Consider the following 20,384-nt stretch of genomic DNA (forward strand, 5'->3'; position numbering starts at 1 on the left):
AAAGCAAAATCATCCAGTGGGTAGGCAGATAGAAGGGCAAACACTGGATGGGACAGCAACATTATCTACTACCAACATTATCCACTATGCACTACTCAGAGCTTACATTATGATTGGTTTGTAGAATATTAGGCCCTATTTGATATGAGAAGGGAGCATGAAGTGGCTGAAACACTCTGGAGTAGGAATGAAGAGACTTGGCTTTTAGTCTCATCTTGGTCCAAGGTAATGGGATTGGCAAGTTTCCTGACCTCTTTACGCTATAGTTTTCTAATCTGTTAAATGGGCAAAACAACATTTGCCTTGTTGCCTGGGAAGTAATTTGGTGTAATGAAAAACAACAAAAAAAAGCAAGAAAAATTTCACATTTGATCTTAGTCAAAAGGCCGAGAAATGATAAAGCAAGAAAAATTTCAAACCCGAGCTGAAGAATCTTTTTCGAAAATTTCTTTTTTGGAGTATCTGTGACTGTTAAAAAAATAACCATTTTTCATAAACTTTATATAAATGCCAGGGGTTGTGATCAAGGCCTCTCCCAAATATACTATCAATGTAAGAGTGATTTAAGAACCAGAGAGAACTCAGCTTTATAAATAATGATTAAAATGTTTCTCTTGGGGCTCCTGGGTGGCTCGGTCAGTTGTGTCTGTCTTCGGCTCAGGTCTTGATCTCGCGGTCCTGGGATGGAGCCCAGCGTGGGGCTCCCTGTTGAGTGGGGAACCTGCTTCTCCCTCTGCCTCTGCCCCTCCCCCGCTTGTGCTCTCTCTCTCAAATAAATAAATAAAATCTTTAAAAAAAATAAATGTTTCTCTTGAACATAAACTCCTATTGTTTAAACTCAGAAGAAAGAAAAATTTCTTTTCTGCTATCAAACAGCTAAGAACTTCACAAAAACAAATTCAAAGTTCTGGTTTTTTCCATGATTAAAAGTTCTTGTCACGGTTAGAATTCCTCTTTTCATCCATCTTCTGTGGATGCAGATTGGCTAGGTTTTTTTTTTTTTAAGATTTTATTTATTTATTTATTTGAGGGAGAGAGTGAGCACGAGTGGGGGGAGGATAAAGGGAGAGGGAGAAGCAGACTCCCTGCTGAGCAGGGAGCCCAATGTGGGGCTCAACCCAGGGCTCCATGTGGGGCTCCAGGCAGGGCTCCATGAGGCATTCGATCCCAGCACCCTGAGACCATTGAGACCATGACCTGATGAGTCAAAGGCAGGCAGGCAGGCAGGCAGGCATTTAACTGGCTGAGCCACCCAGGAACCCTGGATTGGCTAGGTTTATAGCTACTTAATAGCTGTGTGATTTTAAGGCATTCGTTTGACATCTCTGAGTCTCAGTTTACTCATCAGCAAAATGGTAGATAATACATATTTCTCTGGGTTGTTTGAATTATTAAATGGGCAAAATGTTTTGAGCAATTTATGGCACATGAGAAGACACACATATATATGTATATATATAAAATAAATATAAAATAAAAGGTATGTAACTTCTTTGTACACCAGATAATTATAATTGTTCAGGGCCATAGGAGGAGTTTGATAAATATATGTTAAATGAATGGCTTAATTTTATCCTATGATTCTTTGGCTTTAAAATAAAGATAATAATTGAAGAATTAAAAATATTTTCCCTTCTCTTCTGATCCTCAAAGTGACCACTACATATTGAGCCTAAGGAAATTTAATTACTTGTGTGATCACAAATGTCTTCAGTGGATTATACAATTTATTATGGTTTATTTTTTTTAAAAGAGATTCAACATTTTGCTTCTATTTTATATGTCACATACAGGATAAAATAGTTAAAATTTCAGTTATTTATAAAGTACCTTTTTTTACACACAAGATGGTATTGGACAAATGGCCAACATATTTCAGTTAACAAGATGGCTCACAGAATGTCAACTAAATTAGACAAATTTACAAGATTAAAAAATGTACATGAACATGGTTAAAATAAATCCTTTTAAGGTGTTTCACTGTGTAGTGTACTATTTATGAGATATTTCACTTTGTAAAAATCATAATTTTTTCTATTTGGTAGAACGTAAAGTTTTGCTCAGCATTTGATGGTTCACTCTCTTGATCACTAGATAAGGCACGTAGCAGAACTGGGGGTCCAGCCTTACACCGAGAGTAGTTGGTTATGTGTGTCTCTCAAATCCAAGTTCTGTACTTGCTTCTAGACCAATTAAATTCTGGCAGCTGTAATTAATTTTACAAAATCTACTAAAGATCTTAGAGAACAATTTAATCATAAAATGGGCCAGAATACCTAAAGGTAGCATTTTTACTGTTGGTATTAAGCCTATCATAACAAAAGGCTTGCAACACAGAGGGAGCATGGAGAGGAGGATAGCTGGTCCACATCACGTCCTGCTCATCCAACTTGACCATGTTGACCAGGAATTTCAAAGCCAATGCTTTCTTATAAATGCCTTATCCCCCTCCATCACCCAGCTCATTGTTTAGTCTAATATACTTTCTGCTTAGCCAGTTCCATTCAGGATTTCCTAGTTCCTTCCCATTTGGCTTTGGCAATGCATTCTTGTGAATGGGTGGCATTCTGAAAAGTTTCCATTTTTCTCCTTGAGAAAAAATGTGAAACATAGACCTCTTCTCATTTTTATTCAACAGAATTCCATTTTGTAAGCCTTTCCTAAGAAAAGAATATAATTCTGATAATAATAATAGTAGCTGAGATTTATCAAGTACTTACTATGCGCCAGGCACTATGCTAAACACTATACATTCATTATTTATTTAACACTTAAAACAATCATAAAGGGAAAATACTAATATTAGGACCATTTTACAGATGAAGAACTGAAGCATAGAAATGGTAAGTAGCTTACTTACAGGTAATGGCCATTAAGTGGTAGAGCCAGGATTCAAGCCTCCTAAAGCTGACTCCAAAGACTGGGCACTTGTGCTAAGTATTCCCTAAGATGTAGATAATTATCTCATGAGCTCTTGGGGACTTATGATAAACTCATGCGCTGAGTGAGTAATAAAGTGTACAATTAAATACTGTATTTTTAGTAGCTGCTACAAGCAAATGCGGGAAATCAAAAGGTAAGTGTGAATCCGGGAATCTTCAGAGAAGATGGTCAAGATTTTGCTTTTTTAGAATAAAAAAAAAATCAAGAATTAAGGTAGAAACATTTGTGTGAAAGAACAAGATAGAAGGAAGGAGGTGGAAGCATTTCAAAGACATCAGGAAAAGAGCCTGAGTCCTTCTGAGGGGCCAAAACATCAGTAGCAGACAGAAATGCATGAATACTTTCTTCTAGCCCAGTGATTTTCAAATGATTTCCTGGAGCTCTGAAATTCTTAGAGTCAAGTGACCCTATGCCTGCTTCGACTGAAATTGCTCTGCATTTATCTGAGCATATGTCCATCCTGGCAAATAGAGAACAAGCTTCATCTGGCATCATAGCTCGTCACTTTGTTCTAATTACTTTTCTTGAAAAGTTAATATCCATAATGACACCTTATATCTTCTTAGAGTTCACAGTTCATAAGGATGACTTTCATGACATCATATCTTTTGATCTTTCCCACAGCCTGGAGCATAGTAGGTGTTCAGTAAATAAATAGAAGGAAAAACAAAAGGAAGAAAATCTGTTGTGGGTATAAGCAGGGTCTCTTGCTTTCTTATTCCCCAGGAACAAGATTTCCAAACTTTTGAAACTTCATTTTCTACTATTGCTTTTCTTCTCCCAGATTAGATCTGAAAATAAGGAAAATGTAGAGTACTGGGTTTCTTTCTCCTGCTTGTAATTGTTTCCTCCAATCAGGATGTAGTTTCAAGAGTGGCCAACACTGTCAATCACCCTCTACCCTCCTTTGAAACTCCTTGATTATGGGAAAGTGCTTTGCATGTAATCACTTCAATTACTCAGTAAAACTTCCTGTGTTCCTTCTGCTGTGTTTTGAATTTGGGTTTTTAAAGAGGCTTTGCTACTTTCTCCTCAGATTCATTTAAAAATATATTTGGAAGGGATAGAACAAAATGGCTTTTGAGTATGAGCACACATCTAGTTGTCCAAATTAGCTTGCCCAGCCTGGAGAGTCCATAGGATTGGAGCAGACAATAGGGATGGCAGAGGCATCAGAATGAGGGGCTTTTTTGCTGAGGGCTAATCCAAGACTTCAGATTCCAGGGAGATTGCAAGCTGGGAACTTGGTAGCAGGCTGTTGCATTTGAAACCATTCATTTTGTCAGAAATTCCTCTGGCATGAAGTTCTGGGGTTACTTTATGGGCGATACACTTCTTTGGCCTTGAACTTGGTTAAAAAAAAAAAAAAAGCAAAAGCAAAAACAAAACCAAAAATGAAAACAAATATAGAACCACAGCAAAAGACCTTCTTTGTTGGACCTCCCAGTGCAGGGAATGATAGTTTCAAAAAGAGATTCTCTGTTGATCTTTGAGGGCTAGGATCTGCTCTATGATATTGTAGTCACTGTGTTGGCAAAGTCTTCAGAGGAAGCTGCCAGGCTCCTGCTCATGGGTGGTGGTGGGGGGGGTGGTTTATAGGACTAGGCGAGGACTCCCTTCCCAATTGGCTCACTGATTATAGTCCTTTCAGAATAACCAGTCACTCAAGTCACATGGTGGCAGGAGTCAAAGATCTTTCCATGTAAACCTCTGCACCCTTAGAAACTCAATCATGGGCACTGTGATGAATTGACTACACCAGCATCATGTGAAAATAAATACTTGCCTTTATTAAGCACCTACCATGTTCTAAGAACTGTGCTATGCACGGGTGATACTGAATGAGACCTGACTTTGACCTCCAGGAGATCACAGTTTAATGGAGAAAATTCTTCTAATAAAGTGGTTAGAATCCTCTTTCTGCCCTACCTTGCTTGAACTTAGACTCTCATTCCCAGGGAACCCTGTGGTGGAGCAAGAATCACATGGTGCTTGAACTGCCAAGACTCTGTTCTCATGACAGTTTCTGCCTCCTATAACCTATTCTAGAGAAAATCTCCAGGTTCTATGCTTGAATGTCCCAATTTCAATTTGCTTGATGTGAAAAGGCTAAAGGCAGAAGAATTCTGACTTTTTTATTTGGCATCCAAAAATTAGTGAAAAATTTAAGTGGCAGGAGATGAGAATTTGTATCAGATGGTGACACTGGGACTATAAGGGAAAAAAAAAAACACACACAAAATTGACAAAATGTTTTACATCATCATTACTCTCCTAAATTAATTCCTTTAGTTTCATAATCAAAAGGGAAAAGAAAAGTTACTTTACACTCATTAATTATTTGTTAGGTTCTCCTTAATCTCTACAAAAATTTTGTGAAGCAAGTACATCATTTTTATTTTGTGGAGTCTCCCTCTATAAGGTGAGGGATATTAAAATAGGTTGTCTACATTCCTGATACCATAGTGAATAAGTGGTGGGTTGCATTTTCAAGTTGTCTATCTCTTTCCCAAAACCATGTTATTGCCACTAGAAGTAGGTATAATTTTTATCTTTATTTTACATGTGAGAAACTATGTTTTAAGGAAATCATGTAACTGGTCTAGGTTGACACATCCAGGGAAGTAAAAAGAAAGACGGGAGAGCATCTTAAAAGAATAATGGCCAATGTTTCCTGAAAAGGATGTGGGTCTCAGCTAATTCAAGATTCTGAACCTGGTGATCTGAAAATGGTAACATCATCAAAAACATTTTAAAGTTACATGGGTTGGCAAGTTTAAAAATGTTAATATGGTGGTCTGTTAAACTGACTCTGAATTGATGTCCAAATATTCATTGAGATGACCAAGAGGTAACTGAAAATAATTGGGAGTGTAGGTCAGGTGACAGCTCATTCTGGAAATACAGCTTTAAAATCATACTTGCTGTTCCCGCAGCCTGAAGTTCCTTGTCCCACATTTCCCAGAACTATTTCCTTTTGATATTCTGGTCTTAGCTGTCTTGTCACCCCTCCCACTTTGTCTACCCTAGCCCAATCTAAATTTTCCATCCCTACCTATCCCACCATTCCAACACATCGCTATGCTTTATGTTCTCCATAGCACTTATTATCTGAAATAATCTTAGTAATTATTTATTTACTTGTCAGCTGTCTCCCCCCACCAAAATATCAACTCCAGATATCCAGATCACCAGAGACCTTTGTCTATCTTGTCACCAGTGCTTCCTGGTGAACATTTATGGTATAGGATGAAAACAATTAAAATGTAATTTTCTGGTTAATTTCAGACATCATTAAAAAATATGTAGGACCTACTTAGATGCTCATTTGTTAACTCTACTTTTAGTTCTATTCAAGGATGAGTGATGAGTTAATTTACAGCATTTTTGCTTTTGGCCCCATGTATTCCTGAAGTGTTCCTATGGTGATATTTTTAATACAAATTTGCATGTGCTTTTTATGTTATATTTGTATAGCATAATGAATATATAATAATAATAGAAAAGAGGGTAATACTACGTGCTACATCTGCACCGTTAAGTGGAATTGCCCTTCTCTACATCAGAACACAATATTTGGCCTGTTATATATTACCATCTTCCTCTGAAATCAGTGGCCCTATGTGGAGTTAAGTGTAACATTAGTGGTAGTTCAATAGCTGGAAAAGATTAGCAAGAATGAAAACAATATTTCTTTTGGCAGAAAATTAAAATTACATTTTAATTATTACCATTTAAATTTTATTTTAGTGAAACCTACACTTAATCTGTAACTCATGAGGTAATTATATACTTAATAGTTTAGTCTTCAAATTTGTTTGAGTTTTGACTATTTTCTCTTGAATGTCTTTGTTGTTATGATATATCTGATGGGAGGTAGAACGTTGACTTCTCTTTGTTTTTATTTCAAGCATTAAAGTAAAATAAAGAATTTATATAACAATTCTATTTTTTTTTAGAAGTTATTTTCCTTCCTGTCATTAAAAACAATCAGTTTAAATTGTAGATCCATTTGAAAAATCCATATCCTCTGTTTATGGGACTATAACACACTTATACACACCTATACACACTACATTAATCATGAGGATAATTAATGCACCACATTAATAAGCCCTTGGGTAATTTATACCCTACTGAAAAAGTTTTTCATTCTTAAATCAAATATATGGAGTCATTACATTTTAAAATGGATTTGTCTTTGAAAAATGTTACACCACCAGAAATCCTGAGTGAATAGTATCAAAATCTTTGTAAGTAAAAGCACGCACAGTTTTGGGGAGACGACCCTTCAAGAATAATGACATCACACACTCAGTTACTTTAAGGACTATCTGTGAATTTACTGCTTGTAATTTCTCTGCACACATTGTGAATCTGTGAATATATATTCATATAAGTGCATTCATTTTCATTAGTATTTCCTTAATTTCTTTATAAGGAAATTAAAGGGTGGTAATTTAAATGCTTTTGATTTCTACAAATATTATGAAAGATTTTATCCATTGTTTTATAATTTTGAAGTAGCCACAGTCTCATGTCCTACACCTAAAGTCCGATAAGCCCACATAATACAAGGGTGATTTACCAAGTATTATATAAATTCGAGATGCAGGTGAAAACAAATTGAAGGCTTCAGGGTATGTGACAGCATCATCTAGTTCATATGCTTATCTTCATCTTGCTCCCTCATTTTCTTGACCATATTTATCTCAGTAAGATTTTGATTACATCTGCCAGAATGAGCAGAAGTTTTAGAACTTCATTAAAAAAAAAAAAAGGAATGGTAAATATATGACAGATAACTACTAAAGGAACTCATGATTTTACCAGTTAGCTGCATCGGCTTTGCTCTGCTGCTTAGCTTTCAATAGGTTATTTTTCTTGCTCATTTTAAACTTTATTCTGAAATATGATTTTGTCCCCCATAGGCATTCTGCCAAACCTTAATAAATTTAGTGAGGTCTGACAAGTCTGTTTATATTTTTGTGAACTATGAAGATCAGGGGTTCCTGGAGTAAATGTGAAAGGAGTGTAAGGTGTCGTTTAGTTAATTTAAAACACATTATTGGACAGTTATTCTTGATCTTAATGGTATCATAATTAAATTTTACTCCAGTTGAAAAGCAAGGTCTCTGGTTTTAAATGTGGGTAAATATTTCAAAGGCTTTTCTTTGTGATTTATGGATACTTTTTGTATAGGTGTTTTTATTTTTAGGTTCCAAATGCTTTTCCTTAACAATATGTCTTTTTTTCTAGTTATGGTGGATTTCAATTTTGAAAAAAAAGATAAAAATTCTATGACCAAATATTTATCTGTAAATATTATGTAATCAAATTATATGTAAATATATAGGCTGACATAACCTTATAAGCATGAGCTAAAGAATGGATTACATGGGAAAATAACACTTTAAAATTACTGCACTTACCAAGATTTATTATGTGGGAATAGTTTTATTACATTGTTTTAATACTACTATAAAATATATTTATGTACATTTTATATTTTATTGTTCCTAAATATCCACAAAATATGTAAGAGAAGTTTCACAAGGTTGCTTGAAGAAGTGATACTGGGTGGGCACGGAGAGACCACACTGAACAAAATGTGGGGAAAGAAAATTTGCATTTGTACAGAAATGGCATGCTTTGCTCCCCACAGTACCCACCCCAGGTGGTTGTTATGAGGATTAAATGGTATGATGTTATATAAACTTCTTGCCCAGTTCTGGACATATATATAATAGCCTGTCAATAGATGGCAAATTCTGCATTAAAAGAATTGAATCCAATTGACATCTCTTTAGTTTTTAATGCCTGAATAGAGGTAAGCTGAGTTCTAGTCTGTAGATTGAATCATGTTTATGGTGTTCATTCTTCTCCGAACTTAGTGATTTAAGAGGGCATTTGAACATAAGTAAGAGCTGAAAATAAGTAGTTGAAAGGACAGGGATGAGGTTCATCACTTGAAGTGGTACACATCTTCGTGTTCTGAAAGGGAATAGTAATTGTCTTTAACTCTGAGAGGCAGAATCAGGACCAAACCCCTGATAATTATAAGGTGGTAGATTTCAGATTAGTACGAATGAAGGAGAATTTTCCAATGGTACAAATGCTCAACAGCGGAAACAACTACCTGAAGTGATAGTGGATTTCTTTTAAGAAATACGAGAAGATGAATGACTACCAGCTGAAGGTGTCACTTTGGCAATGGGTAACTAGGATTTAAGAATCAATGTTTTATTTCAATGACCAAAGAACTTATAACCACTAATAGGGTTCAGAAGAAATGGAAGATGATATAGATGTATACAGGGCACGGGGAAGTCTTGAGCCGTGATTAAGAGAAATGACTGATCCATACTGCCACCTACCAAATGGAGAAATCAATTCTATTATTAAAGAGCAGATTTCTCCCCATTTTCCACATTTAATTCAAATTTAAATTAGAGGCAAATATCTATCCTCTGTTGTAGACTGCTGTGCAGTACTTTACTCTTTTTTCTTTCTCTTTTCTTTCTTCTTCTTTTTTTTTTTTTCTTGCTGGAGATTAGTAACATAGGTTTGGGTACCAATCCTAGATTTGCACATACTAAATGTATGTAGTAAAACTCAGTACTGCATCTGTGAAGTGGAGGTAATAATAGTCCTTATCCATATGTTTTTCGTGAGGATTTACAAAAATGCTTAAGAGGTATAAAATGTGGAATATGCTTAAAATAGTGCTCTGATAAATGTCTATTATTATTTATGCTCTGGAGTTAATGTATTTACATTATTTATAGCAAAATCAATAAGGGAGGTAACCTGGTGATTTCCCAGGTACATTTCTTAAATTAATGAAGATGGTATTTCTAGTTATTTTTATTTATTTATTTTTTTAGTTTTTTTTTTTAAAGATTTTATTTATTTGACAGAGAGAGCACAAGCAGAGGGAGAGAGAGAGAGAAGCAGGCTCCCTGCTGAGCAAGGAGCCCGATGTGGGACTCGATCCCAGGACCCTGGGATCATGACCCAGGCCGAAGGCAGCCACTTAACCGACTGAGCCACCCAGGCATCCCTCTAGTTATTTTTATTTATTTATTTATTTTTAAATTTTTTTTTTAAGATTTTATTTATTTATTCATGAGAGACAGAGAGAAACAGAGGGAGAAGCAGGCTCCCAAGGAGCGGGAAGCCCGATGCGGAACTCGATCCCAGGATCCTGGGATCATGACCTGAGCCGAAGGCAGACGCCTAACCATCTGAGCCACCCAGGCGCCCTATTTATTTATTTATTTTAAAGATTTTATTTATTTATTTGAGAGAGAGAGTGAGAGAGAGAAAGAGCACAAGAGGGGGGAGCGGGAGAGGGAGAAGCAGACTCCCTGCTGAGCAGGTAGCCCGATGCGGGACTCGATCCCGGGACTCCAGGATCATGACCTGAGCCGAAGGCAGTCGCTTAACCAACTGAGCCACCCAGGCGCCCTCCCTCTAGTTATTTTTAAATTAAAAAATATATAGTGAAAATAATAAGGTTGCAGAAACTGTAAGCAGATGAGTATTACTGACTAGCCATCACAATGACCAAAAAGTAGGATACCTGAGGGAGAAAGAAAGAAAATAAATCCAGTTCTACTTACTTACAGTTTAAAAATCATGAGAAATGTAATATAGAGAATGGAAATACAAAATGAAATGTAAAAAATCCATGAAATAAATTTATATATCTCTAGCGACTCTCTTAGGTTATCATTGTTAGGCTTATTGGTAGAAGATAATTTCTACTTTGGATGGAGAGAGCATGTCTCCTATTTCTTTGTATGACCTCATATCTATTAGTACATTGGGCGCTCAAAGATTATTAATGTCATTTCCCGGCAGGTGCAAGAATTGGAGTAGGTTTTAACATATGATTTATGTTTGTAATAAGATGTATAAATACAACAGTCATCCAAGAAATAGTAAATGGGCCAATACGGTGGTGGGGGGAGGCGGATAAAAATACTTACAGTTACCCACTTTACACCCACAGGTCCTAGAGGATGTGGGCCAGGATTTTTAGCAAAACCCATCTGTGGTTGACAGACTTTGTGTAATTCCTCTATTTTTCTGCTCCTTTTAAATAAATTATTTGGCAAATTTTTTGCACTGCTACATCAATTTTTCAGTTACATTTTGCACAAGAATTTTGGATTTGCATCCCAGAGGAGCCTCTGGGAAGCCTTAGGGTATCAGATAAACTTGGACTGGAGGAGTGCCAGACATATAAAAGAGCCTCCAACAAGGATAATACTAGTTGTAAAATCCTCCTTCCTTAGGAATCTGAACAGATAAAGGAAAAGACCGTTTTGCAACTTCCCCTTTCAAAGATACAGATCTCTGTCTTTCAAAACAGCACTATTGTTTGCTAATCTTCCTGCAATGTCAAGTGTAGTTTTTGTGCTTTCTCCTGATTACTTGAATAAACAGCACATTGCAAAATGCTTCTCTGGGGCGGCACTTAATGCACCATTGCGCAGGACGAGACAGAAACCACTACGAGGTTAAGATTGCCATCACGACTTGATCAGTATAAATAATTTTTTTAAAACTCCCTTATTATATCATTCAGTCAAGATTTCTTACTAAGTGAAAAGCATAGAAATAGATAATCTGAAAGATACAAGGAAAGGTAAGGCCTAACTTCTACCTTTAACAAGTTTACAAACTACTCAGAGAGCTAAGACAACACATATGCATGGATGTTTATTGTTGTTGTAATTACTACTATGAACTTGGTGGCTTAAGACAATGCAAGTTTATTATCTTTGTTAGTGTAGGTCAGAAGTCTGCCATGGGTCTCACTAGGAAAAAATGCAGATGATGGCCTACCAGTGTTCCTGCTGGGGACTCTAAGGGAAAATCTGTTTCCTGCCTTTTTCAGCTCAAGAGGCTGCCCCACTCCTTAACTTGTGGCCCCCTCCCTTTATCTTCAAGGTCAGCAATTTGCATTTCTCTGACCCTTCTTCAGCCATCAAAGCAAGTTCTCTCTGAACGAAGCTGGGGAATGTTCTCTGATTTAAAGGACTCATAGGATGATGTAGAGTCCACCTTGATAACCTAGGATAATCTCCCACCTCAAAGTCTTTAACCTTAATCACTTAGGCAAAGTCCCTTTGCTATGTAAGGTAACATTCATTGGGTGTAGCAATTGGGACAGGGGCATTTTGGGGGGCCATTCTTCTGCCTACCACAACATATAAAATCAATGTGATATCTTTAGTACCTTGCAGAGTGCTCCATAAATGTTTTGAATCAATGAATGAATAGAAAGATATATAAAGCAATATATTAAAGATATAAGGAAAGTGTATTTAGGTTTTTGGAAATACACAGCACTTGTACATAAATTTACAGGGCTTTGGTATGGCTACAGAAATATCTAATTGTTTGAAGTCAAAAGATTCCAAGTCAAAAGACTTAAACATATCAATTTAGAATTTATTTTAGTATATGCTTATAAATATATTCTTGGGTATTGTTATAATTATCAATAATAAATTCTAATGTCAATGCATGTTAATAGCTCCTAAATTTTGCTATTACAAATTATATATTATTAAAATGGTATTTTTTAGAGCTGAAATCAATCTCAGTAGAGCGTCAATGGACACGGATCTTGGGTTTTGTCTTAAATCAATGTCTAAAGATGTATGTCAGAGAATAGGGGATCTTTGAGAGTTCTAGAAAAGTAGATTTTTATTTTCAGTTTCAATTTCTTCTTTTGTAAATTGACAGACTTTGGGTCCTTAAAAATCTAGCGGTCTACAACCTGGTAAACTGGTGTTCTTGAGAGTAGTTTTTGGTGGTTTTGACCAAAAGATTTTGTTTATGAATTCCTATATGTATATGTGTGTTTATGTGCATAAAATTAAATGGTAAATTTGCTACTATCTTGTCACGTTGCTTGAAGACAAACATCACACATTTTGGGTATATTAGGGGAAAATTAATAAAGCCTATCCAGAGTCTACTTTTAGTAGTCACTAAGATGTTCTAGACACCACTTGCTATATACTGCAAGGTGGACAATATCTTTAACTGTGTGCTTTATATACTTGAATGTAAAATGAGGAGCTAGCTTGAATTATTTGGATATAAGAAAAAGTTAATATTTTATCATTGAGAAATTGAGTCAATAGGGATTTCTTTTTTGGATAGAGCATGTCAATACTCAATCTCTTTTTTAACTGATTTAATGGAAAAAACCCCGCAAATACTATTAGTTTCTGGATGCTGTATTTCCCTTAAGGAGCATCAAGAAAATTATTTTAATGGCATGAATCCAGGCAAGATGCTAATGCAAAGTTTAGCATGCCCCAGATTTTTACATTTTAAAATATCGAAGTATTTAACTTATATATAATTTTTCACTAGCAATATTTTATCACATGGAGTTCTGGGACTTTTTCTGCCTCTCTACATTAGTTAATACAGTGATGCATCTGGAAAATTTAAATTCATATTTAGTGTCACTGAAAATTTATTGTGAAATAATAACAGAATTTAAATTAATAGCTGTTAAACACTAGGGGGTTTCCTAATATCATCATGCCAAGAGCATGTCTTCACTTTGCATTTTAATTTAGGTATTTTCTGTTTGAGATATTAAATGACCGAAAGAGTATCTTAAATATCTCAGTACCAATAAGGATAATAATAACTAAAATTGTATTATGTTCCTAAATATTTCCCACATGCTTTGCATGACTACTAGCCACCATTACAATAATTAATAATTTTAAAATAAATATAATTATAAATCACCATTATACCCTTGTTATAATCATTTTTCAGAGGAGTAAAGTGAATTAATTTGTTCAGGTTTTCTCAGTTAGTGTTTTAATTAGGGCTTGAACCAGTTGACCTTGACTTTATCTCTTTGCATATATTAAGAAAATTAAATAAACTCATAATGAGAAATGTTAAATCACAGGGCATTAAAGCTATGTATTGTACAAAAATGCTGAATTAAAAATTAAGCAAGACACAATGTTTTCTTCTGATAAGTAACTCTTAGGATGCTGCTGAGTAACCACAAGGAGTATAGCCCTTTGGGGCGGTGGAAATTTGTTTCTGAGGAAAGTGGGAAAAAAAACCCTGGAAAAAATATTAGTATACCTTTAAACATAAGAAATGCTAGGATAAGTATATTCTTTGGGGGATGGACAGAGATAGCTAAAGAAATTATTTTATTTACTTTGAGAAGAGAAGGCTCTATAATGTCTCTTACTCATAAAAATAAAAATCAATCAATCAATCAACCAACCAATCTCATAAAAGAGATTCAGAAAACTCTATGAACATTTTTTTCCTTTTATCAGGGCAAAAAAAAAATAAGTTTGAGGTAGTTATAATCTGGTGTTCTTCATTGTGGGTGTTCTGCTAAATGTCATCATCTAGTCAATATATGAGGTATAATTCTGTTTTACAGTTGCAGGGTGACAACATTTTGTTCATTCTAGAGTTCATTTTTCTCTCTTTATTCAGAATTAGATTAAAACATTGAGCAATATATTTCATCTGTCCTTTAAGCTTGGCAATTTCCATAATTTTGCTATTTTTTCCCTAACACTATTGTGAATTATAAAAGCATATAAGTATAGCAAGATTAATTAAGGGATATAGACAGTTTCAAGAAACATGAAATTTGCCTCCTCATATTCAACATTACATGGCTAGAGAAGAGTGATGTTTCTGATGGACCTGATAGTCCCTTAGCTCTATAAAGTCTCAGGAGTCCAGTGAGTACAAATACTCCCAAACTCGAGAGAGGTAAGAAGTCTGCCAAATTCCCTACCATTTAGAATGAAGAGTCCCAGGCTCATAGATTAGAAATTTAAGTGTAAGATTAAAAAAAAAAAAAAAAAACCCCAAACCATATTGCCTTTTAACAAACAAACTAGATATAAATTTAGTCGTTAAAAAAAAATTACCAAGGTCCTTATGTTATATGGGACAATGCTATCATAGCATTAAATAGCTCTCTAAGTAATTCATGAGTAGGGCCAATAGACCAGATGCTATATAGTATACTATATTATAAAGAACCCTCCCCCCCCCCACACCCCTACACATATATAGACATACACATTCACACAAAAGCAGTGCCTCACCAGGTGAAGCCTTTTTCTCTCAAGTTTGAAACGTAATTCCTGGTGTTGAGTGCCATCTGGTAAATGGAGTTGCCCTCAGATATCCCCAAGACCACAATAAACATGCAACATGTACATATAATAAAAGGGAAACCTCACTTTTATTATGTGGCTTTTAAGATGCTAAATGAATGGCTTAAACAGTTGCTTTGAAAAGGGCCTTATCGTGAATATTTCATTTTTCTTACACTAATGATTTTATCCTCGTTGGATTCTCAACTCAGAAAAAAGAAATCGATACCCCAAGTTCATACATTTTACTAATCTGCCAGTGCCCAGCATACCAGGTGTGGAATGCTTAGGCTTTATAAGTTTGGGGGCACTGCAGATTTAACAAAGCAGCCAACACCTGGAAATACATAAAAGCTGTCCTCTAAGCGTAAGGTGATGAGTGTTAGTTAACTAGGCCCCCTGGATTCAGAGAATGGCCCCTCGTGGCTCAGAAAAGAAAACTGAAAGGCAGCATCACAGAGTTTAGTTTTAGCTCAGATTTCCTGGTGTTCTCAACGCCTATCTTCTCTACTCCCCAAAGGCAAGAAACAGCTCTAGTTAGGACTGTCCTTTTGATTTTGGGGGAATTTCTTTTAATATGCGCCATGATACTGCTTTATAGACATGAGTGAAGAGCATGGAAAAAAATGGTGATTTCTGCTGAAGTGAATATGACATATTTCTAGAGAAAAGATAACCCTGTTGTTTAACTCACTTGACAATTCCTACCTTGTGATGACATACTTTAACTGTTACTGTTGCTTCTCTGGATGTTGCTTTGTGGTCTCACCACAAACTCTGCAACAGATTTCCTGGGAGTGTGGCAAAAGTCATGAGTGTGGTTGAGTCTGTGATTTGATTGAGTAAACATTAGAGTCTTTTTAGTGGTTAATCCATGTTGAATTAAAAAAAAAAAAACAACTTTACATTATGCCTATAATGCATCATAAAGTCTTGTCTATTGTTTTCAGTCAGGTCATTTTTTTTTTTTTTTTTTTTTATGTTATAGGCAAAGACTTGCCACATTCCCAGGACCCTCTACTCGAAAGTATAGATTCCATCCGATTCCTTAGAACTGGGTGTTATACACAAACAATGAATCATGGAACACTACATCAAAAACTAACGATGTAATGTATGGTGATTAACATAACAATAAATTTTTTTTAAAAAGACATGTTTTGTTAAAAATACCTATTTTAAAAAGTTTTTCTCAGACCAATTTCTCTGTGCTTGCATCCATACTATGTGCTGGACTTATCCTTCAAACAATGAGCTGTCTTCAGTCATAGTTACTTTATGTTCAAAGACAAAGTAATTGAAGTCCTGTTATTCATGTTCAAACTGTGTAAAATATGAGTAGAGCGAAAGGGGGGAACTTCAAACTAAATGTCACCAATATACAGATTACTCTTTAGTATCTTCTTTTATCGTTAATATTGTCTTGCTGCACCCTTCTTGTTGGGCCTGTAATCACATTTAGATGACATTTATATCACCCATCTTAGACTAGAGCAACATTATCTAATAGAACTCTTGGCAATGATGGAAATATTCTTTTTTTTAATTTTTTTTAAATATTTTTATTTATTTATTCATGAGAGACAGAGAGAGAGAGAGAGGCAGAGGGAGAAGCAGGCTCCCAAGGAGCAGGGAGCCCGATGCGGGACTCGATTCCAGGACCCTGGGATCATGACCTGAGCCGAAGGCAGACGCTTAACATCTGAGCCACCCAGGCGCCCCAATGATGGAAATATTCTATATCTGCATTGTCCACTAGGAGAGCTAGTAGCCACACACATTTGGCTATTAAGTACTTGGAACAAAGGAAGCGCAAGTTAAAGTTCAGTTTTAATTTTACTTACTCTCAGTTTGAGTTTACATAGCCCTAAATGCCTTGAGGCCATCAGACTGACCGCAGAGATGTAGGCTTTTGCGTGATCACTGTACCCACTCTCGAACAATTGTTCAAATAAATATGCCATCACACCCGCTTGTATCATATTGTTTTTTGATTCTGCTTCATGTATTTACGAATGTTATCTCTCTGATCAAAAGCTTAGTTGAACTACTACTCAGTGCTAGACATTAGATACATTTTTAATTTTGTTTTCTGTACAGCAATTACCCAATAGCCATTTTCTGTCCCTGGAGTATATATTCCTTCTTCATTAGGAGCTCCTATTAAAGATACACATGTCTTGGTCCACTTGAGCTGCTACAACAAAATGCTACAGAGTGGCTGGCTTACAAACAACAGAAATTTATCATCTATAGTTCTGGAGGCTGGAGGTTCAAGATCAGGGCACCAGCAGATTCAGTGTGGTGAGGGCCGGCTTTCTAGTTCATAGATAGTGCTTTGTTGTGCCCTCATATGGGGGAAGGAGCAAGAGATCTCTCTGGAGCCTCTTTTTACAGACACTAATCCTGTTCATGAGGGCTTCACCCAAAGCCCCCGCCTTCTAATACTATCATCTCTGGGGGTTACGATATCAGTATTTGCACTTTGGGGGAACACAAACGTTCAGATGATTGCACTTTGGATTTAAGCCAAGGTGAATTAATGTGTTGACTAACATTTTATATACATGCTCTGAGATGAGCTGTATTATATAAAGGAAATTAATACAAATTGCGATGAATTTTGCAGTATATCCTACATTAAAAGTAGTCAATATGAATTCTTCACTGGTGAGGCCTATAGATGACAAATTACCAATTAAAGGGTGAAACAAATAAGGAGGGAAAGAATGAGAAAATACGGTTGCATGGGAAAGATAAGCAACACCAAAAATTACACAGGTGCTTCTTTCTCAGATGTGGAAGGTAAGAATTGTATAAAAGCATGGTGACTACTAAGGAATTCAGTAGAATAATCACATTTTAAAGCTAGGAAGGATGTTGGAAATCTCTCAATCTGGATTTCTGTTAATGTGGCGACTCCATACCTGGACAGCTGTGGCTTCGAGTCACACTTTATTAACAGTTTAACCGAATGTTAGTTACATACCACCTCCAAATCTCAGTTTCCTTATTTATAAACCAGTGACAGTAGAAATACATACCTGTTAGATACACATATCTCTTTTTTTTTCCAGGTGGGGGGTTGGTAGGTGAGAGAATACCTTTGAGATGTTTATTAGCACAGTACCTGACACATAGTGTCCCATTCTGGTGTTAGGGAAACAGATATAAGGAGCTTAATTAATTTTCTCAATTAGTGACACATTTTGTGAGATAGCTGGGATCTGAAACCAGGTATCTGACTAAATTGAGTCCATAGGAGTAGAAGCACCAAACAGAATGGCACCACACATGTGCTACCAGTCACTTAACAAATGAAATGACTAGCCCAAGAGCACAGAACTCATCAGTGGTCTGCAAAGCACAAAGTCACATCAACTTCTTCCCCATTTACACAAAGGCAAACATCACTTGTGCTTGAAAACGTGGGGCTTTTGAAGATATAACTTTTTAAAACAGGAAGTATAATAATGTACATTTTTTCCCATTCATTCCATCTAGTTTACATGATTTACTAGAGACTTGAAAGTTATCATCGATTTAAAATGATATTATATTGGCAATGAGTATTCATCCTGTATTTAAGTAATTACACAAGGTCTAGCAATTATAAATTCTCCTTACAAGATTCTCTGTTTTATCAAAAAATTTTCAGACACATTTTGGGGGACTTATACAAACAGTTTAACACCTAAAGAGTATAAAGGTAAGAGCAAGGGATGGGCAAATCATCATTACTATAATTTAGAAAGAACAAAGGGCATGTGTTATCAAAACAAAGTAAAATAATAGCACAACTAATAATTTATTTCACGTGCATATTTCTTTGTAGTTTAGGGAGATTTTAAGTTATTTATATATTGGTTTATTTTGTAGCTTATTGTTGAGCATTTCTTATATGTTCCATCCTGGGCTTATTTCAGAGATTATAATCTTAAACAAAAGACAGGTGGTTCTTCTCATGGGGTTTACAGAAATTTCTCCATCCTACGGGGTACGACGAACTATTCGAGTCTCACACCTGGATCTTTATTCCTTTGGGATCTGTGGGAGTTATGTTAGGGTAGAAATAATTTACTTAAGTTTCCTCAGCTATAAAATGGGAGTTATAATAATTCCTTCTTAATGTAAGTTTATAGTAAGGATTAAATAAGACAAGTTTTAAAGAGCATTTGACACAATGCTTAACATACCCTGAAAGCTCAACGCATATGAGCTATCATTTTAACATAGAGAAATCAAATAACCTGTCAACAGAGAAATATAAACATATAATTATAGACAGGTTTAAGCATTTATTGTATCTAGTGTGACAATAAAAATTGTGAAAATGTGTGACTTAGTAAATAAGTTTATTCAACTTCCTTGCGGTGCTCTAAATCTCTTATCTAGGATGAATTTTGCTCCAAGCCTATAATGATAATTGCAATCACGCTTACAGCCTGATCCTGCCTTCTCTGGGAGGGAGGGAAAGAGAGGAAAAAAAAAAAAACCCTAAAAACAAATAGAAAGACTGGTCTCCTTTATTCTTTTTTTTTTTTTTTAAGATTTTATTTGACAGAGAGAGAGACAGCGAGAGAGGGAACACAAGCAGGGGGAGTGGGAGAGTGAGAAGTAGGCTTCCTGCAGAGTAGGGAGCCTGATGTGGGGCTCGATCCCAGAACCCTGGGATCATGACCTGAGCTGAAGGCAGACGCTTAACGACTGAGCCACCCAGGTGCCCCTGGTCTCCTTTATTCTTTACCTGTAAGTATTTACTTATAGAAAAATCTAGCTTCTTTAAAAAGGAGTTTGAATCCCTAATAAAGCACAAGAGATGTGTGGGGCATTTCAGGAACATGGCCAGGCAATACACTGAAGTTGAGATTTTCCAAGAAGCCTACCAGAAAGTAAAAAGGAGAGTAAAATGGATACTTGGGACACTAGGGAGACTCGGCCACCAAATGATTTTTCAGTTTGCTCGGTTTTGTTTTTCTAAGGAGAAGATGATTAAAGAGGATTTACAGTAAGAGAAGGTAATATAAAGTAGATTCCTCAAAAGTAATTCTCTCAATCCCAAGCTTCTCTAGCTGTCCTAACCCGGGTGTTTTCTGGAGGTGGGTGGGCGGAGCTGGAGGAGGAGAAGGGAAGGCTGCTCTGTGCGGATGGCATTCATTTTGCCCACCACCACCTCTGAACCGCTGCACTCCTCCCCAGAGTCGTTTTCACATCATGCCCACTTTCTCTTCCTCGGTCGACAGAGACGCG

Source organism: Mirounga angustirostris, unplaced genomic scaffold (genome assembly GCF_029215605.1).
Source record: "Mirounga angustirostris isolate CCGP_5_RB_7025 unplaced genomic scaffold, mMirAng1.0.hap1 SCAF_12, whole genome shotgun sequence".
NCBI classification, from domain to species: Eukaryota; Metazoa; Chordata; class Mammalia; order Carnivora; family Phocidae; genus Mirounga; species Mirounga angustirostris.